Raw genomic sequence first — 23,592 nt, 5'->3', positions numbered from 1 at the left:
TGAAGAACCAAGACGATCTACAACGTGAACATCTGCTCGTTTACGTTACCTCGATGAAAGCATGGATTCGGGAGTATTTCAGACCGCTACTGTAGCAAGGTACTGGAACAATCACTACAGTAAATCACTGTAGCAGGTACTATTCACAATCGGCTGAAGAAGGAGCAAAACAGAGGAGCCACACGCCCGTGCGTTAATTCCACAGGACCGTGTGGAATATCCGCGGGGGCATGTGGAATCCCGATTCCAACCCCCTATTTAAGGCTGATTTCAGCCCCGATTTCAACATTCTTTTCTCCATCTTTTCCCCAACTTGAGAGAGGGCTGCGGCTAGGGTTTTGAGAGGTATTGGCTAGGGATTTGGAGAGGTTCTGCGGCTCTGACATCATCATCTCTTTGGAAGAAGGTTTGTAAGGAAGCCTCCGTCGGATTGATTCGGCGAGGTGTATCTTATACCGGACAAGGGGATCTTGCGACGAGTAGAGGACTCTCCACAAGACCATCGCCATGGCTATCAAGGGGGTTTTCCTATGGATTGTTTTCTTTTACATTTGATTTCATTATCGTTTGTATTATGCTCCATGGAGAGCTAAACCCCTAGTGGGTACTTGGGTATTTTGAACCCTAGGATGTATTAGTTTCATTGAATCTTTTTATTATGCTTTCAATTAATTGATGTTATTGCGAGTTCCAATCTTGAATGTTTGATTGTTTGAATACTCCCTTAGAGTGACATTAGGGTTGAGAGTTCATGTGGTAACCCTTGTGAGTGAGTGACACACCACAATAGTTAGACAAAGCTTGATTGGATAGGGTTGAGAGGGTGAGTCGAGAGGTAGCGGAGCGTCCCCTTTCCCCTCTGGTGTGATCTATCCTACCTCCACGTTCCAAGAGTTCTTTGCGGCCATAGTAGAGTGAATGGGCTAAGGGATGACCTTCTGCTGGGGCTTAGTTGCGAGTGCAACGGAGTGAAGCATTGAAGTGATTTTAGTACCTAGGGCTTAATTGTGGTTAGGGATCTTCCACCTGGACCAAAGGGTTAGGTCTATACATAGGAATAGGGTTTATCACTTGGAATCCCTAGAACTCATTGCAATTCTATACGAGTGCGAGGTTGAGAGGTTATTCAATTTCTCCTCCGGGACATGTATAGAGTTAGGCATGGTTGACCTTAGATTTGGGACCATGTATTAAAGGATCTCCATGACTCATTAATGAATTAGTTAGAAAGCATAATAGGGGGTTTTCCACTTGAAATGATTGTCCTAGGCGGAACAATATCCTGGTACCCCATTTATCGTCGATTACCTCCCCTATCTTTTACTTGCGCCTCCTTTATCTTTTCTTATTTTCATTTGAATTGAGTTTGTTTTCACATCACTTTCAACATATTTTCATTCTAGTTAAATAGCAATCTTGGTGGTTCTAAGCACTATTCCCTGTGGATTCGACTACCCTCTCACCGGGGTATTATTACTTCGACACCCGTGCACTTGCGGTTTACACCATATTCAGTTGTGTCACTAGTAATAACTGTAACCTCGCTATCTAGCCTAATCAATGATATAAAGACATCAATTTCACATACAAGTAAACAAGGAAAAATAAAATATAAAGGAATTAATCAAGATAGATGGGGTACCCAGACAATCTCCCCTAGGATTCTTAAGTTAAGTGCAAGAATAAAATTATGCTTCCCTAATTCAGATTAATTGAGTCATGGAAATCCAAAAGCACACCAGTCCTACACCTAAGGTCAATCAGTGACTAGTTCCCAATGAGGTCCTGGCGAATAGAAGGCTCTCGACGCCTCACACCACATATGACTGCTTATTCTTCTAAGGATTCCAAATAATAAACCCTATTCCTAAAAATATATCAAACCTTTTGGTCCAGGTGAATGGTCCCTAATCCCATACAAGATCTTGGCAGAGAGGATGCTCTCGATGCTTCACACCATATATGATTGCTAAAAGCTCTTGAAACACAAACGTAGGTAAATCAAATCGGAGGGGAAAGGGGATGCTTCGCTATCTCTCAACCCTCTTCAACCTTTATAAATCTAATCCTAGTGGTGATGGTCACTCGTTACTAACAGATTAGGTGTTGCTCTCGATCCTAGTGTCAATCTAAGGGAAAGCAATCAAAAAGCACACAAGATTGAAACTCAAATGAATACTCAATTAAAGGAAACAAAATAAAAGTCAATAAAACAACAAATCCTAGGGATTACATGGCCAAGTACCCACTAGGGTTTAGCTCTCCAGAGAATAATATAATATGCATTCAATTAATCAATGAAAACACATGAAAACTATAAAGAAAAGCCCCTTTAGATCTGTGCTGAGGGTCATTAAGGTGTGCTTCATATTTTACAAGAGTTCCTCCAATGAAGCTAGGACACACCCCTGTGAATCGATGTCGTTAGTGGCTCCCCCAATGGCTATAACAATGAAGGAATCCATGAAAGCTCACGAAGAAGCACTCCCTTAAGTACAAAGACCTCCTCTTCAAAACCCTAGCCGACTTTACCCCAAAACTTGTGGGAAAAAATGCCAAAAACCCTTTGAGCAGCCTATTTATAATCTCAAACCTAGGGGTCCACACGGCCTTGCCACGACCGTGTGAAGGGTATGTAAAGTTCTGTCAGCTACTATAGTATTGTGCTACAGTAATTTCCTACAATGTTTTATAACAATACTCAGCAATTTTCTTTGGGAAGCCACATGGCTGTGTGGAAGGGTGTGTGAGCTTCTATTGATCCAAATTGATGAGATAACTCCTGAAAACTATCCCCAAGCCAGTATATGCACACATGATTACCTTTCTGCCCTCCTGACATGTCAATTGGTTTCTAAAATATTTAGGAGTTGGCACATGTGTGCTTGTAGGTGATCCAACATTAATATTTGATAAGTGCTTGAAAGGCAAGGCAGCTAGGGTTTGGAAAGGAGGTCTTTGCGATTTTGGGGACATTTCTTTACCAACTTTGATCGATTTCTCCTCCATCTTAGTATCAAGGAAGCCAACGATGACCCTAGCTTCGGAGAGTAATCTATCAAGACGTTGAAACTACCCATCAAGGCCATCATCACGAATTCAAGGGGGTTTATTTCTATAACTTTTACAGATTTTCACTCTAATATTTGTTTTGTAACTTGCTCAATGGAGAGTTAAAACCTAGAGGGTATTTGGGCATGTGAACCCTATGATTCTATTTTTTGTGTTGATTTATATTATGATTTTATTTTAATCCGAGTTTAGTTGAGTTTTAATCTTGTGTTCTTAATGCTTACATGCTTTATTGATCTATTGATTGATTGGTTTGCATTAATTCATTCAACTTGGTGTGAGAGAGGCCTCCATTAGGGTTAGAATCTCAATATTAGAGAGGGTTATGAGGATGAGTCATGAAATAGTGGAGAATCCCCTTTTCCCTTCAATTAGTGTATTCTATCTCCATATTCCCTATACTTTAAGCAACCATATGTTGTGTGAGGTGTTGAGAGAGTTCTCCACCCAGAGCTCAGGGGGTTAGGGGTCTTTCATCTAGAAGTAGGGCTAAGTTTATTCTTAGGAATTGGATACATCCTTTGGAATCCCTAGAGTGCTTGATGAGATCCGCAAGTGTATGGATCATCAAGTAATACCTCTCACGCAAGCACGAGAGGGTCGTATTCCCTGGGGTCTCAAAAGATTCTATTACTTCCCCCTTGACGGCACTGTCTAGTCTAACAAAGGTAAGTTTAAAACAAAATAAGAAAACCAACAAGAGAGATAACTATAGACAAGTTGGACTAAGGCACACCACGTAAGCACATTAAGGAAGAAAATAACAATAATAGAGCAAGGCCCCCTGGCGAGGATCCCCAAGGGACTACTAAAGCTAGAAGGATGCTAGAATTACAAAGGCAATGGTAGTTTTGCTCCAAGAGACATTCAAAAGTAGGTTACCCCGATGGTCACAGCGATAACCCCTAATCCCATACAAGTATTGACTCAGAATCTCTTCCGACCAAATCCTCCAATGATTGAACTACACATAGGGAAATCTCTAATTAGGGCCGATACTCAATACCTTGGTCAAGCTCTAATGGTCGGAGGGGTATGAAACACTCGATGGTCATGGTGTATTCATGCATGAATCCCTTCTAAGCAAAGTGAGTCTAGTACAAGGGCGATGGTCACGCAACCAAGTACAACCTAGAAGTTGAATCGTAGAGTTCTCATGCAAAACAACACATCAAAGAACAAACATATTGAACCATAAACTAAACCAAAAACATTAGAAGTAAATCACAACATCCATACAAGCAAATTCATCCCAAGGTTCACCGGATGCTTGGTGACCTTGGGTCTAGTTCAACATGAATAACAAAGAAATCTCAAGATGCATATGAAACATGAACAAAACTAAAGCAACTCCCTTGAAATGTTGACTAGAAGTTAGTGATGAGAGCTTGTCGATCCATGCAGGCAAAATCCTTGATGATCTCCTTGGTAGCAACCTTCTTCTCCCCCTTGATCTTTCTCCTCAAATCCACGTTCCCCAACCCCTTGAAGCCTTTGATTGATGGTGGAGAAAAGATGGCCAAAGACCCTTTGATTGATGCCTTAGATCCCCTTTTAATCAGATCTGCCTGAGCCTTACGAGCTCCATGCGTGCGTATAGAGCCCGTGAGGATTACAGCTGACTGTGGGCAAAATTTGATTTGGGTGACACAGTACCTTTGCTATAGTGCATATGTAGTACTTTTAGGAAAGTGTTTTTGTTACAGTACTAAGACAAAAAAATTTCTGGGTCTCTCGGGCTTCATGTGGGCGCATGAAGCCCGCGAGGTTTTCAGCCGAGTTCCTGCATCACGCTACTCTTTTGCTATAGTGCCTGCTTTGGTTTTAGAGCTCAAAGACGTAGTTTTTTATGCTAATTTTTTTTCCAATTATGTTCTTGAGCTCCACTCGTCTTCCTTGAGACAAGTTACACAAATATAACCAATTTAAACATACAACGGGCATTGATTCAATAAAAAAAACATACTATAATGTATAAATTGTATATATAAATATATACATTTAGACTCTTATCAGTGCTATGCTGTCATATATGGTGTGAGGTATTGAGACTGAGAGATTTCTCCACCGGGATCTCGTAGGGGACTAGTATCGGTGACTTGGAGGTAGGAATCGATTATCTTTAGATTCCCATGACTTAATTAACTCGGTTTAGGAACACTTTATCAATCTTGTGCTTAATGGTTAAATCCTAGGGGGGCATTAGCTGAATACCTCATTTTCATTGATTGAGACTTTCCCTTATTTTACTCTTGCTTACTTGTTCATGACATTCATCTTTTCATAAATTTGTTCATCACATCATACTCTTGATCATTCAACTATTTAACACATAAGTAGCTATTAATAATACTCCCGTTCTTTGTGGATTTGACTACCCGACCCAGTGGGTACACTTTATTACTTGAGCAACCCATGCACTTGTGGGCACATGCAAGGGGTGTGTCAATGTTCATCTTTGAAGCTTGTGAAACCATCTTAGAAAATTTCTCCACAACCCTTTCTTTGCTTATTTCTCATCAATTCCCTTTACATGCCCTAATTGCATAAAAGAACACAAAACACATGCCATTAATGAAAATATATGAATATAATAATGCTCAAAGTTCATAAAAGATGTGATAAAAAATATATCAAGTAAATGTCAATAAGACATTTGATGTGTGACTAAGTGTCATGGTTAGTTGTTTGCCTTGTTAGAAGTAAATACCTGATAAACTCTTCGCAAGTGCATGGATCGCTACCAGTAATAAGTGGTACTCCACAAGGAGGCAGGGCTATCAAACCACAAGGACTGGGCTTCTAGTACTAGTTGATCCTCTAATGTTTAGTCAAACCCGAAATTTGATAAAGGAGTTAATTACTACACAAGACTAAGGAACGAAGGGGTGGACGAACCAATTAGACTAGGGTTGAGTTTCGATAACAAGAGAGCAATGCCCCGGGATGATTCCTATAAGCTCAAAATACTAACTTGAGTCTAATGCCTACCAAGGTACATTTTAAGATCCTTGTGGGTGCTTAAAAGCTTTGTTGCGACTGCGGCTATCTAATACAGAAAGTTTTGCAAGTGTAACTATGGGCTTCGTACACACCAAGAAAGCTCCATTGATGTGATAATGAAGACATGGAAGGGATGGAGAGAATTGAGGGCTTACCGAAGCGAATCGATGAAGAAAACTAGGTGAAAATACCGGCAAAACACTTCAAAATCTTCAAGGAGTTGAAGAAAATTGGTTTTGGGGTCTAAGAAATGGGATTTATAGAGGTGAAGAGATGGGAGATGAAGAGGTGCTTTAGGGAAGATGACAATAAATAGTACCTCTTCAACTTCCTATGGGCACATGGGAGTGTGGAAATTCCACACCCCCAAGTGGACACTGAACACGACCGTGTGGAAAATCCACGCGGCTGCGTGAGCTGCAAAATTTTTGCAGATAGTCCACACAATTCTCGAAACTCCACCAACACCAATTTTTCAACTTTAAACATTAATTTCATTCTAAACCATGCCATACACATGACAACCATTTGAAATCATAGAAAAATTCCATGAAAACACTAGAAATAAACAAAAATTCATCAAGGCACACACTCATGGATTTATTACTGCAGAAATTAAATTCTAATTTTAAAAACTAACTAAAACTTGGCTTGCCTCCCAAGAAATGCTTGTTTAACGTCACTTAGCTTGACGTACCTATCCTTACCTCATGGTGGCTCATGAAGATGAAAAATCTCTTTCTTTGCAACCTGCACACATGATGGACAAAAATTCTGCATACTGAAGGAGAATTTATTAAACATGTTACCGAATGAGGGAATGTCGCGTTCTTCTTTTGTGTGCTTGTCTCTAGGTGCATTGGAGTGCTTTTGGTGGCTATATCTCGACCTCTTGACATGGCGAAAGGTTTGTTTCAGAAATCCTCCCTTTGGTTGCTCTTCGAGGACTTGTTCAACATGATTGTTCATTTTCTCCTCCTCCATGTCCGGCTACTCCTCATATGGGTCCAGATGCCAAAATTCCTATAAATATTCATTAGTAATCTCATCATTGACATCTAAAAAATAACAAAAGTCATCAAAGTCAAGAGAGTGCTTCATTGCTTTGGTGAGGCGGTATGTGATCTTTCCTTCTCTGATGTGTAATGTCATCTCGCCTCTATCCATGTCAATAAGCGCCTTGGAGGTTTTTAAGAATGGTCTTCCTAGAATTAATGGAACCTCCACGTCTTCATCAACACCTAGCACTACAAAATCTCCAGGAAAAATATACTTGTCAGCCTTCACTAAAACATCTTCAATTATATCTCTAGGTTGACGAACGGAGCGATCGGCCAGCTGTAAGGTCATGTGGGTTGGTCTTGGCTCTCCTAACCCTAACTTTTGGAACAATGTGTATGGAATGACATTAATACTAGCCCCTGAATTGGCCAAGGCTTTTTCTTCCCCCAAACCTCTGATTATACATAGTATGATGAACAATTACTTTCCCAAAACCATAGCCACACTCTCTTCCATCTTCCTCTTATTGGTCAAGAGGTCTTTCAAGAACTTCGCATAACGAGGCATTTGTGACAACGCCTCTACAAACGGAATGTTAATTTGTAACTGCTTGAATAAATCCAGAAATTTCCTGTTTTGCTCATTATTTTGGTCTTTTTTCAAAAAGGCCAGATAAGGAATTCTTGGAGTATATGAAGGGGTGACACAGCTGGCCCCTTCTCCTTGTCTTATACATTATCTTTTAGGATTTCTTGATGAATTTTAGCAATCTTCCCAGTGGGAGTTTTAGCTTAAAGAATTTCATAATTTTCCTTAGCAGTGAGCTTTTCTTGGAGCTCTCAACCACTCCTCAAAGTGATCGTCTTCACTTGCTCTCTTGGGTTAGTCTCGATATTACTTGGCAAGCTTCCTAGAGGCCTTTTTGCTAGTGACTTCTTTATTTATCTAACTTGATTCTCCAAATTGTGGATGGAAGTGGTGTGATTGTAGAGTGTTGCCTCTATGTTTTGGAACCTTGTGTCGGCTGATTGAATAAACATTGACAAAACCCTTTCTAACTGTGAAACTCTCTCTATAATTGTAGGTGTTTTCTGAAATCCTAGTGGGGCAGCGGCCTTTTCTTGCCCTTGATTGCCCATGAGAGATTTGGGTGGTTCCTCCACCCTTCGTTGTAGGTGTTGCTATAAGGATTACCTTGTCCTCTTCCCGAATTACCCACAAAATCGACTTGTTCAATTGGGGCTGAAGTAGCAATTGAGATAGGACAATCAGATGGCATATGCGAACCCCCACAACCATCATAACTTGTGATTGTGGCTACTCTTGGTGAAGTCAAAGTGTCCAATTTCTTGCTCAATAGCTCTACTTGGGCGGCCAAGGATTCAACTGCACCAATCTCATGAAGTCCGCCCATTTTCTTCTTTTCTCTTACATTCCATTAATAACTATTCAAACCCATTTCTTCGATCAATTGTCGAGCCTCTTCGGGGGTCTTGTTCCCCAATGTTCCTCCTGCAGCGGCATCAAGAAGTTGTTTGGTGCTTGAGTTTAACCCATTGTAGAATGTGTGAATAACCATCCATTCATGGAACCCATGTTGTGAACACTTCCGCAAGAGATCCTTGAATCATTCCCAAGTCTCAAATAATGATTCAAGCTCCATTTGAACAAATAAAGTTATCTCATTATGAAGCTACACCGACTTTCCCGGGGGGATATACCTTGCAAGGAAAGCTTCGACCATTTCGTTCCATGTTGTGATGGAAGCTCTTGGCAATGAATTGAGCCATTGTTTGGCTCTTCCCTTCAATGAGAATGGGAAAGCACTCAAGCAAATTGCATCATCTGAAACCCCATTGATCTTCAACATGTCACACACTTCAAGAAAATTCTCAATATGATTGTTCAGGCCTCCATCAACTAAACCATTAAACTGTACAGACTGTTGAACCATTTGAATGAAACCCAGCTTTAACTAAAAATTATGGGCTGCTACCGGTGGCCTAACAATGCTCGATTGTGCCCCACGAATTGTAGGCCTAGCAAAATCTGAAAGTGTTCTTTGTTGCCCTTCTTGTTCTGCCATATTATCGGATTCTTCAACCTCTATTTCAACTAGAAAATTCTGTTCTTTTGTAGGTTCCTTGCCCCTTCTACGAAATCTATGCTCAATTTCAGGATCTTCTTCAACCAATGTCGAAGGGTTTCCTCATATCATAACTTGTAGCTGAAATAAATGCAAAGAAACAATAAGAATGGAAAAAAAGAGAAATATGAAGTAGAAAGACAAATGAAAATATAAATGACTAAAGTAACCAAGTCCTAGTGTTCCTAATATCCTGTTCTCCGGCAACGGCGCCAAAAACTTAACACGACCGAATTGCATGTGTGTACAACAAGTGCACAGGCGTCGAAGTAATAAATTACCCCGGTGAGTGGGTAGTCGAATCAACAGGGAATGGAAGTATTAGTAGTTGCCAATTCTTAGTTATCTAGTCGAAATCAATTGTTTGTGATGAAGTGAACTAATTACAAGAATGTCAATAAGCAATCAAGGAAGGATAACAAGCAAGAAAGATCTCAATCAATAAAGATGAGGTACCCGGGCAATGCTCCCCCTAGGATCTAAAATGAAGCTCGAGACTTGCTAAATGCTTCTAAACCGAGTTTAATGAGTCGAGGTAATCCAAGAACAACCAGCCATTGCCTCCAAGCCAACGATATTAGTCCCCTATAAGGTCTCGGTGGAGAAATCGCTCAATCTCAACACCTCACATCCCATATGACTGTAAAAAGCTCTAGGATACCTAAGAGTGAAACAGATTCCTAAAGTTAGATCTAACCCTACTTCTAGGTGAAAGATCGCTAATCCTCTATAAGGTCCAGGCAGAGAAATCTCTCAATCTCACTCCTCACACCAAATATGGTTGCATATAGTCTAGAGAATACAAAGATAGGAAACACTCATCGGAAGGGAAAGGGGATACTCCACTATCTCATGACTCACCCTCTCAACCGTCTTTAACCTTAGAGTTCTAACTCTAATGGAGACCTCTCTCTCATCAAAGTAACAAATCATGCATATATAATCAACCACAAGGATTAATAAAACATGAAAGCTATGGGAAAAAAAAGATTAAAACTCAAATTAACTCGGATTTAATAGAAAACATAAAGTAAATCAATCCAAAAGATAAGATCCTAGGGTTCACATGCCCAAATACCTACTAGGGTTTAGCCCTCCATGGAGCAAGTTACAAAACAAAGATTAATACAATGAATAGGAATGTAAACTATAGAGAAAAACCCCCTTGAATTCATGATAATGGCCTTGATGGATGGCTTAATGTCTTGAAGAATCCTTCTCCGAAGCTAGGTTGCTGAAGGCCCCCTCGATGCTATGACAGGGGAAAGATAGATCAAAGTTGGTAAAGAACGGACCCCAATATCACCAAATAACTCCTCTAGAACCCTAGCCGCCTTGCAATTAGAGTGCTTGACACACCTCTTGTGTGTGTGTACCGCAAGTGCACTGGTCGTGAAAGTAATAAAATATTCTGGTGAGTGGGTAGTCGAATCCACAGGGAATAGTTATTCAGAAGCACAAAGTATTACTATTTAGCTAAAGTGAAAACCAATTTGTGATGTTGCTTCAAACTATCAATGCAAATGAAAGTAAAAGAGAGAGAAGAGAAAGCACGAGGAATGAAGAGAGGTAATCGATTGTAAAATGGGGTACTCGGACAATGCTCACCCTAGGACTATTGTTTCAAGTGCAAGACTAATATTATGCTTCCTAATTAAAGTTTAAAGAGTCATGGAGATCCAAAGATACACGGTCCAAAACCTAATGTCAACCATGACTAGTCCTTTATACAATGCCCCGGTGGAAAGGGATACTCTTGACACCTCACACTTTGTAGGACTTCTTGAAGCTTTAGGGATTCCAAGTGATAAACCCTATTCGCTAATATAGATCTAACCCTTTGGTCCAGGCGAAAGACCCACAATCATGATTAAGCCTAAGGATTACTTCAACATTTCACTTTGTTGCTCATGCAACTAAATCCTAGTAGAGTTTGTCTCTTAGCATTTCACTCTATTATGACCACAAAGATCTCTTGGAATGTGGAGGTAGGACAAATCACATCGGAAGGGAAAGGAGACGTTCCGCTACCTCTCGACTCACCCTCTCAACCCTTTTCAATCTCGCTAAGTCAAACCCTAATAAAGTTGTCACCCCTTCATAGGATTACCTAGATAGATTCTCAACCCTAGTGTCACTCTAAGGGAAAATCAAATCAATAAGCACACAAGATTGAAACTCAATTAAAACATCAATTAAAGAAAACATAATAAGAGTCAATGAAACACAATCATCCTAGGGTTTACAAGTCCAAGCACACACTAGGGGTTTAGCTCTCCATGGGGCAATAAAAAATTAACAATAAAATCAAAAGTAAGTGCAAGCAATTCATAGAGATAACCCCCTTTTCGTCTGTATTGATGGTCTTGAGAAGCCGCCTCGTTTCTCCAATGACTCCCTTATTAAGCCTAGGGCATATCTCGCCGAATCAATGCCGACAAAAGCTCCCACAATAGCTCTCCTTCAAAGGAAGTAGATGTCGAATGCCGTAGAACCGCTCCTAAATCCTAGCAAAAGGCTTTCCAAATCCTAGCCACATTCTCCCCAAAAGATAGGAAAATAATATTAAGAAGATCCCCAAATAAAACTCTCAAAACGGTATTTATAGGGCTGAAATCGGGCTCCACATGGGCGTGTGGATTTCCGGGCTTCATTTTCCTACACGCTGTGAATAGTAACATCTATAATGATTTTGCTAAAATGTTTTGCTATGGTAATTACTACAGTACTTTGCCAAAATACTCCCGAATTCATTTTCTTCATTGAGGCCATATGATTGGGCAGACATCTATGAGGTAGATCATGTCGCATCTTCAATTAAACCACGTTGTTGAAGCTTTTAGAAATGTTACACAAGTTGCAACACATGAGTGCGACTACCTTTGTGCCTCCACTTTGTATATTCACTTGAGCATTTTGGAGGTTGGCACACACACATATGTCTATGATCACAAATTGTACCTTCACCCTTGTTCGATACAAGAATTCCATCAACAATCGCATCCATGATCTACTTTTGCTTCAATTTTTCCAAACTTGTCTCCACAATACTAAATGCACACGAATGAGCTATAAATCTGATAAAACTGATGCTCAATGTAAGAAAAGTATACTTTGTATTACTTATATACAAGCACTTATCAGTGCTCCTAAAAAGCCCGCAAAAAGTCCCTAAAGAATAGGGCAAATGGCCTATTTATAGCTACAAATCACGGCTGTCATGTGCCTGCATGCACCTGTGTGGATTTTCTGCTACAATACTACTACAGTGAAATGCTACATTACTTAGCTACAGTCTTCTTTACAAACATGACCCAAATACTCTTCTCTTGAGGCCACATGGTTGGGCACAAGTCCATGTGGTAGGCTGTAAGACTTTTCTTCATCGACTCATCATTTGAAAGGTCTTGCATTCTTCACAAAGAGAAGGAACATGGAGATATGACTGCTTTTGTGTCCTTCCAACTAACAAATTGCCTTGAATCTTCTTGGAAGTTGGCACACACCTCCACGTTCATGAAGTTCTCTTGTGTCTTGATCCTTGAATTGAACAAGAACTCCCAAAATGTGTCTTTATAGCATATCTTTGCTTCCTTTTCTCCCTTCAAGACATTCACAACATAATTGCATAAAAGAACACAAGTACACTATATGAGGCATAAACCATGGTAAAAATGATGCTCAATGCATGTAAAACATATAACAAAATATATCTACTCAAGCACTTATCAAGAGACATCTAGACTTCCTCATTTCACAAGGTCTCTTCAAATGTACTTCAAGAACTCCATGGAATGGGTAACTCCACTTCTCCGGCGTCTCTAACTCACCAATGATCTTCTTAGCTCGTGCGGTGATGGCTTATCATCATTCTCTTGAGAGCTCCCCCGTTGGAGAAGAAAAGTCCCGAACAAAAGATACCAAGAAACCCTAAATCTTGGACTTAAAAAGAAACTTTCAGGCTTGACATAGTCTCAACATGGTCCTACTAAGACCGTGCTCCTCTTGGAACTTCTAAGTGAAAAGGACTAAGTGTTATCCAAAGATAATCATGGGGAGAGCATGGTCATGCTCCCCTTGTGCTGAGCTTGAGCACGCCCATAAAAGGAGAACGCAGACCATTCTTCTGCTGAAAACACAAGCAACTCCCATCTAGAGAATATAATGGGGAGCAACCACCCCCGTGCTTCTCTCATGCTCTTGCTGAAAAACAGAGAAATCTCAGACAGAAAACCATGGGGAGATTGCATGCCCGTGCTCTGCCTGTGCTTGCATTGGACACTTAGAGAAATTATCTTTTTTGGTTAATTTTGACCCTAATTTCACTCATTGTATATTATGAGCCCTAAAATCCTGCACCAAAGACAAACATACTCAGAATAACATCATTCATAAAAGTGCTAAAAGATGAGCAAAAGAGTGCATTGGAGGTGTAAAATATGATACAAAATGCACTTATCAATACTATTGTTTATAAGGTAAATTTATGTTTTTCCTTTTTCATTGCCAAACTTCTTTTTCCTATAGATACTTAGTAGGCCCTCATCTATCATTGTTTTGTGTTGTTGGCCTAATGAAGATTATTCCATTATCCTCTTAGATGTACAACGCTCACAAGTAGTGTTTTGGTTTTGTGTGCAGCTGACACACGCTTTATGTGTGTATATACTACAAGTACATGGGTCGTCAAGTAATACCTCGTGGGTGAGCACGAGGGTTATATTCCTCAAAGAACGGTGAGAAACTCCTATTACTTCATTTTCACCTAATCAATAGCCTGAATGTTTATGGTGTTTCTTAGTTTTACTTCTACAAATTAATTAATAAAATACTATTGAGGATCATTAAGTACAATTGGAATAAGTGGGTGGATGTATGAGAATTTCATAGCAATTACTTATAAAAAGACTTGAGTCATGATAATAGTGTTCTAGTGTTGGAACGAGGGAATTCAAAGGCCTATTGGTCCCAATCTCTTGGCAATCAGGTCTAAAATACTAGGAACTTAAGATGGAATTTCTTCCACCCCAGCCTCCTATGTTCGAATTAAGATCAAGAACTCCTCTAAAAGGGCTAAATAAAACCCTAATCCAGAAATCTAGTGATTAGTGCATTTTATATAGATATTTTTATACCTCTTTCATCTATTTAGCTTGTCTTTTAGCATTTATTTGATGTGATTTAATACTACTTTGGGTATTTGTCCTGAAATGTGCTAGCTGGGAACATTAGAAGAAGATTTGGAGTGAAAATTGGCAAAGAAACGCATTTTTTCTGAGTTTCCTTGGCAAGCATGGCCTAACCATAGGTGTGCTTTTTGTGGTTATTCAAGAGATTTATCAGAAGAAAGAAGCAAAACATTTTAAGGAAAACATTATAGTTAAATTACTATAGCATATGAGTGTAATTTATATCATGTTTACTTACTCCCAATTTATACGATGCTATTCTGGGTATATTTGTTTATAGTACATGATTTTAGGGTTCAGAGCTAATTGGAGTGATATCGGGAGAAAAATCAACCAATGAATGTATATTTTCCTTAAGTGTCCAAGCCAAGCACGGCCAGATAACGGGTGTGCTCTGCAGGTGTAATTATTGCTATCTAAAGAAGCCTGAGTAACTGACCAAGCATGGAGGTGCTCTCAAGAAGAACACGGGTGAAGCATGGGAGTGCTCCCTCCCCGTGATTATCACTAAATTAGAGTCCCATCTACTCACAGGGGAAGCATGGTCTGTGTGCTCCTTGCACTGGCTTGCTCAAGATGAGTACTGGCAGAGCATGACCGTGCTCTCACCATGATTTTCTCTAGATGAAAATTAGCTGATTCGCTCAGAAGTCCCAAGGAGAGCATGGGCTAAGCACGATCATGTGTTTGGATTTGGATGAACCCTAGGGTTAATCTTGTGTATGAACTTGGGATGTTGTTCTTCATTTAATTTGATGGTTGTTTGAGATTCAATCTTTGATGCTTTGATGCTTAGAATTACATGTATGGAGAAATCCGTAATTCTATTATGAGTTGTATGCGTAGATGTGACCTACTCACATGTACTAGATCTAGGAGAGATTGAAAGGGGATACTTGTGCCTATACGACGAGAGATCGGGTGTTGGTACCCCTCCATTGCTAGGTTTAAGCCGAAGGATAGTAGGTTTACTCCTATTAGAGAACTCCTAGAACTTAATGCGATCATAGGTGTGTTGATCCGGAAGAGATTCCGATTGACATTCGTATGGGATCAGCGGTTAGTCACCGAGAGATTGGTGCTAATCTACTCACGAGGTCTCTAGGTCTCAACTATCGTCAATGCATCTTTAAACCATCCTAGTTTGGGACTTACTGACAACCCTAGGTGGATTCCTTGTCCAAACACTCCCTTCTCATCCTTGATACTCCCTTGTTTGTTTACATTCGTGTGCTAGTTACCCGGCCATAGGATTAGCTTAGGTTAGTTTATTTTGTTTTATTTGTTCTTCTTAATATGGATTGTAGGCTAGATAATAGATGAAGAGTGAGTAATAATACTTCCCGTGGAATACTACGACCCCAGTGTCACTCACAGGGTATTACTCGGTGATCCCGTACACTTGCGGCAATCAATCAAGTTTTTGGTGCCGTTGCCGGGGACACTCAAGGAATATTAGGAAAGTTTGTAATTTATTGCTCTAGCAATTTTTCTCTTATTTGTACATATTACTCTTTGTACATACTTTTCTTATTTTGTTTAACTTGGTTCTTTTTATCCTCTTTTGTGCAAGGTACACTTTTCTTAGCAAATGTAAGGGGCTTGCAATTTGAAGGATTCTAACTCAATTTCAGACACTAAAGTTGATGCCTATGTTGATTATATTGAAGACCAAAGACCACAAGGAAACCCTTATATATAGCTCAACTTACAATCCGGGGTGGAAATGCTACCCAAAATTTTCATTGAATCAAGAGCAAAATCAGAAGGTTGCACCTCCTCAGGGTCCCCAAATGCAACAATCACTGTACGAAAAGAGGTTTACTACCAAGGATGTGTTGGAAAAATTCATGATACATACTGAACAGAGATTTCGAGACATCAACACCAAATTTGACATCCTCACCACCGAACTTCATGCCCTTGACACCAAATGTAATGCCCGATTTGAGGCCATCAATGCCACACTTTTGTTGGTGCAAGCTTCTCTTCACAAATTAGAGAGTCATGTTGAACAATTAATTCAAGAGCGGGCAATGGAACTCCCAACCACAAACAACAATGAAATTGAAGAGAGATATGATGGAAGGGAGGTGGATGAGAACTTTGGTGTATTGGAGGTGAAAAAGGTAGAAGAAGTGGCACAAATATCACTTGAGCTAGCCCTTAGCATGGAAGTAACTCAAATCACCAAGCACAAAAGAGAATTATTCGGGACAATTGAAGATATGGGTAGGAGGTTGAAGCCATCCAATGACCCACCGATGCTAATGTTGGATACGTCCCAACTAAAACTTTTTCCTTGGAGGCCCAAACAATTTTTGTGGGTAATTAATGGAAGAGTGACAATGGTTGAAGAAGGAGATGTGGGTAGGAGGTTTACACCGCCCAAGGACCCACCGATGCCGAGTTTGAAAAATTTTCAACCATACTTATTCCCTTGGAGGCCGAAAAGATTTTTGAGGAAGCTCCAAGGAAATTCAGCCGGGAATAGAATGGGAGCGGGGAGGATGCTCAAACCATCTAAGGATCTGCCCAAGTTTAAATTGCACAACTCTCGGCCTAGACTTTTCCCATGAAGGCGTAAAGGTACCAAGTTCTTGGTCTCGACAAGCTCATCATCTCAGAAGGTAATTCTTTTCTTTCATGGAAGTAGCGATGCTACATGTTGTCTGGATGAACATACCCTCTTCAAGCCTCCTTAAGGTAAGCAAGAGGTATGTCGAGCTAATGACACTAAACAAGCGCTTCTTGGGAGGCAACCCAAGCTTCAATTTCTTTATTTTCTTCTTTTCATATTTTTAATTAAGTGTAGATTGTGTTTTTGTTAAGTGTTTGTGTGTTTCTTTTATGGTTTTGTTGTGTGAATAAGTCCATGCTTGCATGTCTTGTGCATTTTTCTCATCGTCCTTCTTGTGGTTTAATCATTTATCCTCTTGAGAAACACTTGTTTTAGCTATCATTTCATGCATTAGATCGAAATTTTGAACCATTATTTCATGTTGGAAATGTTTGTGGAACATTTTGTAGCCATGCCCATATGTTTGGAGGAGAAACCAAAGCATTTAAACATGTTTTTAAAGCCTTGACGGCCTCAATTAGCTGCTCATTGAGGCCATCAAGAAAATCCAGAAACTTTTAACTAGCTTATACGGCCTCAATGAGTTGCTCATTGAGGCCGTCAAGAAATTCCAAAAAGTTTACACTAGCTTATACGGCCTCAATGAGCTACTCATTGATGCTGTTTTGAGCCTTGTTTCTCATGAAAACATTGCCAACTTTTTCTTTCTCTTCTTTCTCCTTCTTCTCCAAACGAGCTTTAATCTTCATTATCCATCAAACCATGGCCGGATCTCATCATTTCTTGTTCTAGATCATCTCCTAACCTTTTTAAGACTTCGATCTAATTGTTCACCAAAGTTTAACTCGAGTTTTTTCAAGGTTTTTGTCGGTAAGCTCTTGGATGCCTTAGTTTTATCTCCTTCATTTTTCTTGCATTCTTGGAGTTTATTCATGGATTTTATCAAATATTTGGCTTGGTTTTTGTGGTGTGATTGTTGTGGATGATGTCTCCCTTGAATTTATGTAAAAAGTTTTCGATTTTCATGTTTTTGGGGAGGTTCTTTCAAAGTGAACGGTACCCATATGGCTGTATGGATACTATACATCATGTTTTTCATTGTTTCTTCATCTCTTACACCACATTTTGAATTATAATGGATTCCTCTATGCTTGATTGGGTTTTTCATGGTTTGTAGGAATAATGAGGATAAAGAAATTGGCAACAACCATGGAGATATGTTTTCACCAAATGAATGACCACATTTTTGGACAAGAATACCATAGAACAAGATGTCATTTTGTAATGAGAAACCTAATTGTAAAGACAAGGACTAGCATGGACACTTTGTTTTATTGTTTAGCTTTTATTTTCTAGTTTTTGTGTTAGTGTTTGCATGATTACTCCCCATCTCATTTTTGTAAATTTTTGTGGAATGATGATGTCCCTTTTTATGCCTTGCAGGGTATTAAGGGAGCTTGGTGAGCCCTCATTCCATTTGGTGGAAGCCCGACCCGATATGTATAGCTCGCCATACTTTGTGTTCGGGTCACTCCTTGTCATTTGCACAAGAATAAACTGGGAAGTTCGTTTTCACCCTCCTCTATTGTTTTCATTGCATATATTACCATGCTTTTCATGATTAGTGTACATTGGGGACAATGTACAACTCTAGGTGTGGGGATGGGTGTATTGTATGTATTAGGGTTATTATTTACGTGCTAGTGTACGCATGATGGCTTATTCATTCTTGTAAGACTCAACTAGCATGGTTTAATTATTGATGTGAGTCACATGCTTTGTGTGCTTTATTGAATCTTGTTTCACCTCTAGTATTGTCTTGTGCACCGAATCTTGTGTTGATGCCCTGGGAATAGCCAACTTGACTACTCTATGTCTCTTGAATGCTTAACACACATCTTTGAGTATTTGGTCTTAGAGTACTAAGTTCCTTCATTCAATGAACTCCTAAGAACTTCTAAGTCTTGTTAAGCTAGCCCTAGTTTTGTAGCATGTAGAGTAGTCTGAAGACATGATCTAGGATGATTGTGAAAAAAAATGAGTCTATGTCAGTATTCCTCTGCTAATGAAGCATGAATGCGTCTATGTAGACTGTAATCGAGTAGTTGGGTGGCTCTTGTGCCTAACCAGCATGTGCACCCTCTAGAAAGATTTTTGGTTCAGTTTATGTTAGTCGGACTCGAAAAAAAAATAAATATAATGAACTGAAAATAAAAACCCTAGTGATCTTGTTGACTACCTACTGGAGGTTCTGAGAAAGAAAAGGGAGCTAGTTCAAGTTTAGGGCTTAGAAGGATCTTACTTGTTTATTGAAGTAGCACTTAGCATTTTAAGACTTAGTACTCTTACCTGTGGAGTGATTAGCATCTACAGCTGTGCTTATTGAAGTCAGTAGGCTATACCAGGTCAGGGCAAATGACATACAAGGTTCACACACATGGCACAGACATATAAGAGGTGAGACAAGATCTTTCTTTTGTGCTTAATGTTTGTAACTCATTATCTGGTTATCATTTCCCAATGCTTGTAAAGTCTTGTATTTATTTGAGCCGGAGGTAATACATTTACCCACTTATCATTATCTTTGTTTTTCATGATGTGTTTGCTTGAGGACAAGCAAATGCTTAGGTGTGGGGATATTTGATAAGTGTCTAAATGTATGTATTTTTGTATATGTATTTGTTGCCTCTAGCATGTATTTTCATAAGAATTGATGCTCGTTTTGTGCTTAATCGTATCTTATTTGCTTTGCAGGGCACGAAAACGCCACGGAGGACACAAAATTATAATTTGGGTGAAAAATAGAAGAAAACCAGGTCGTGGAATTGTAGCGCATTCATTGTAACAAATACTGTAGATGGAGTACTGTAGTAGTGGTACTGTGACATAAACACTGTAGCCGACACTGTAGTACCTAGAGAGTTTTCAAGACAGGAATTGAATCATGGCATACGGCCTCAACGCTGCCCGGGATCTAGCCCGGGATGATCACTGTAGCCATAAAAACTGAGAGCATTTGTGGAGTTTGCCTACCCCAAACAGTGTCAATGAGGGGCTCAATGAGGTCCTCATTGAGCCGGGGATACCACCCAGGATTGAGGTCAATTTGAGGTGGATTGTGGAGGTATATAATGGGATCTTTGAGAACTTTTTTGGGGGACTTCTTCTTGGCTTCTTGGGCCGCCGTCCCCACACATCCTTCCGGCCATCTTCCTGCCATCTTCCGGCGACGTTCCTTGTGGGAAATGAGTGCACATCATAGGTGTGTTGATCCGGAAGAGATTCTGATTGACATTCGTATGGGATCATGGGTTAGTCACCGAGAGATTGGTGCTAATCTACTCACGAGGTCTCTAGGTCTCAACTATCGTCAATGCATCTTTAAACCATCCTAGTCTGGGACTTATTGACAACCCTAGGTGGATTCCTTGTCCAAACACTCCCTTCTCATGCTTGATACTCCCTTGTTTGTTTACATCCGTGTGCTAGTTACTCGGCCATAGGATTAGTTTAGGTTAGTTTATTTTATTTTATTTAATTCTTACTAAGGATTATAGGCTAGATAATAGATGAGGAGTGAGTAATAATACTTCCTTGGCCCCGTGGAATACTACGACCCCTGTGTCACTCATAGGGTATTAGTTGGCGATCCCGTACACTTGTGGGCAATCAATCAATTAGGAGGATGATCAGTCTTCACCACACCATCTAAGGGGATCAAGGTTGAGTTTGAGGCACTAGAGAAGTGGAGTTAGCTCATCCGTGAAGCTCTTGGAACACAACTAAGGAGATTTTGTAAAAGGGGGAGTCATAATTTCTCACCTTAGTGCATTCATTTCTTTTTCTCAGTTCTATCAATTTATGAGGTGATAACTGTTCCATGGTGCCTCGAGATGCTGAAGTATGTTGCTTAGTGTACTTTGAATTACTTGCTTTAATGTCTATGGAGTTTTATTATGTTCGTGTGTTAATTGATGTGTTGCAGAACATGGTGAACTTAATTTGTGCAGTTGTTTGAGTAAAACTTGATGTGCGTGGATTACAGTAGTTGTGATTGCCTTGTGTAGTTGCAAAACCTGGCGTATATGAAGCCCGTAGTTATTGACACACCAATTTTCCTGTGTCTTCCGCAAGTGCACGGGCCGTGAAGTAATAAAATACCCGGTGAGTTAGGTAGTGGAATCCACAGGGAACAGAAATATTAGTAGTAACCAATTCTCAGTTATCAAGTCAAAATCACGATTTTAATAAAATAAACTCAATTGCAAGAATATGAATATTGCAAGAAAGCAAAGAGAAAGTTAAGTAAGGAAAGTCTCAATCAATACAGATGAGGTATCCGGGCAATGCTCCCCTAGGATCTAACATGAAGTGCAAGATCTACTAACTGTTTCTAAACTGAGTTAGATGATTCGAGGTAATCTAAGAACAATCGGTCCTTGCCTCTAGGCCACTAATACTAGTCCCCTACAAGGTTTCAGTGGGGAAATCGTTCAATCTCACCACCTCACACCACATATGACCGCAATAAACTCTAGGGATACTTAAGAGTACAACTGATTCCTAAAGATAGATCTAACCCTACTTCTAGGTAAAAGATCCCTAACCCCCTATAAGGTCCTGGTGGAGAATTCTCTCAATCTCATGCTCACACCAAATATGGTCGCATAAAGTCTAGAGAATACGGAGATAGGAAGCACTCATCGGAAGGGAAAAGGGACACTCCACTATCTCATGATTCACCCTCTCAACCCTCTTTAATCCTGGAAATTTAACCCTAATGGAGACATCTCTCTCACCAAAGCAATAAATCAAGCAATACCAATCAGTCACAAGGATCAATATGACATGCAAGCAATGAGAAAACAAGATTAAAACTCAAATTAACTAGGATTTAATAGAAAACATAAAGTAAATCAATACAAAGATATGATCCTAGGGTTCTCATGCCCAAATACCTATCAGGGTTTAACCCACCATGAAGCAAAGTACAAAGCAAAGAATAATACAATGAAAAGCAATCAAACTATGTAATAAAACACCCTTGAATTCGTGATGATGACCTTGATGGGTCGCTCAATGTCTTGAAGGATCCCTCTCCGGAGCTAGGTTGTTGAAGGCTCCCTCAATGCTATGACGGAGAAAAGATCTATCAAGGTTGGTAAAGAACACCCCCAAATTTGCCAAAGACCTTCTCTTCAAACCCTAGCCGCTTTGCCCCTTTAAACATTAGGCAAAATTCTCCAAAGAGTAGGGCAAAAGGGCTATTTATAGTCATAAACTGTGTCTGTCACATGTCTCCACGTGACCATGTGAGTTTTTACGTAGACGGTGTGGAATTTTCACACGGTGTACGAATAGTATTTTTGCTACAGTATCTTTATAAACGTGACTTACACATTTTTTCTTGAGGCCACATGGTGGGGCACACGTCCACGTGGTAAGTTAAAAGACTTTTCCTCATCGAATTATTATTGGGAAGCTCTTACATTCTTTACACTAGTAGGAACATGGGGGTGTGACTGCCTTTGTGCCCTTCCAACTCACAAATTGGCTTAAATTTTTTACACACCCTTTGCATGTGTGTGTGTGTAACACAAGTGCACAGGTCGTCAAAGTAATAAAATACCCCGGTGAGTGGATAGTCCAATCCACAGGGAATAGTTGTTTCGAAGAACAAAGTATTGCTATTTAGTTAGAGTAAAAAACCAATTTGTGATTTGATTCAAGGTATTAATGCAAAGAAAAGTAAACGAGAATGAAAACAAGCAAGAGGAGTAAAGAGAGGTAATCAATGGTAAAATGGGGTACCCAGACAATGCTCACTCTAAGACTATTGTTTCAAGTGCAGTACTAATATTATGCCTCCTAATTGAAATTTAATGAGTCGTGAAAATCCAAAGACACATGGTCACAAACCTAAGGTCAACGGTGAGTAGCTCTCTACACTGTACCCTAGTGGAAAGGGATACTCTCAACACCTCACACTATGTGGGACTACTTGAGGTTCTAGGGACTCCAAATGATAAACCCTATTCCCTAGTATAGATCTAACCCTTTGGTCCAAGCGAAAGACCCCCAATCACGATTAAGCCCCAGCACTAAGGATTAATCAACACTTCACTCTGTTGCTTGCATAACTAAGCCCCCGTGGTGTTTGTCTCTTAGTACTTCACTATATCAGATCTCTTTGACCTCTTGTAACGTGGAGGTAGGATAAATCACGTTGAAAGGGAAAAAGGGAACGTTCCACTACCTCTCGACTCACACTCTCAACCCTCTTCAATCTCGCTAAGTCTAACCCTAATGAAGTTGTCACCCTTTCAATGGATTACCTAGATAGATTCTCAACCCTAGTGTCACTCTAAGGATAAATAAAATCAACAAGCTCACAAGATTGAAACTCAATTAAAACATCAATTAAACGAAATATAAAAGAAGTTAATGAAACAAAATCATCCTAGGGTTTACAAGTCCTAGCGCCCATTAGGGGTTTAGCTTTCCATGGCCCAATACAAAATCAACAATGAAGTCAAAAGTAAGTGCAAGCAATCCATAGAGATAACCCCCCCGTCGTCTATGTTGATGGTCTTGAGGAG

General features: G+C 39.9%; 1 non-coding gene across 1 annotated transcript; it reads left to right on the top strand.

Annotated features, from left to right (window-relative positions):
- The first annotated feature begins 8,666 nt into the window (after positions 1 to 8,666).
- LOC120268111 lies at positions 8,667 to 8,772 on the top strand. Its single transcript, XR_005538780.1, has one exon. It is a non-coding gene; the product is annotated as a small nucleolar RNA R71 (small nucleolar RNA).
- The last annotated feature ends 14,820 nt before the right edge of the window (positions 8,773 to 23,592 follow it).

Source organism: Dioscorea cayenensis, chromosome 8 (assembly GCF_009730915.1).
Source record: "Dioscorea cayenensis subsp. rotundata cultivar TDr96_F1 chromosome 8, TDr96_F1_v2_PseudoChromosome.rev07_lg8_w22 25.fasta, whole genome shotgun sequence".
Lineage (NCBI taxonomy): Eukaryota > Viridiplantae > Streptophyta > Magnoliopsida > Dioscoreales > Dioscoreaceae > Dioscorea > Dioscorea cayenensis.
Note: the sequence above shows the minus strand (reverse complement) of the source record. Positions and strands in the feature narration are given on the sequence as shown.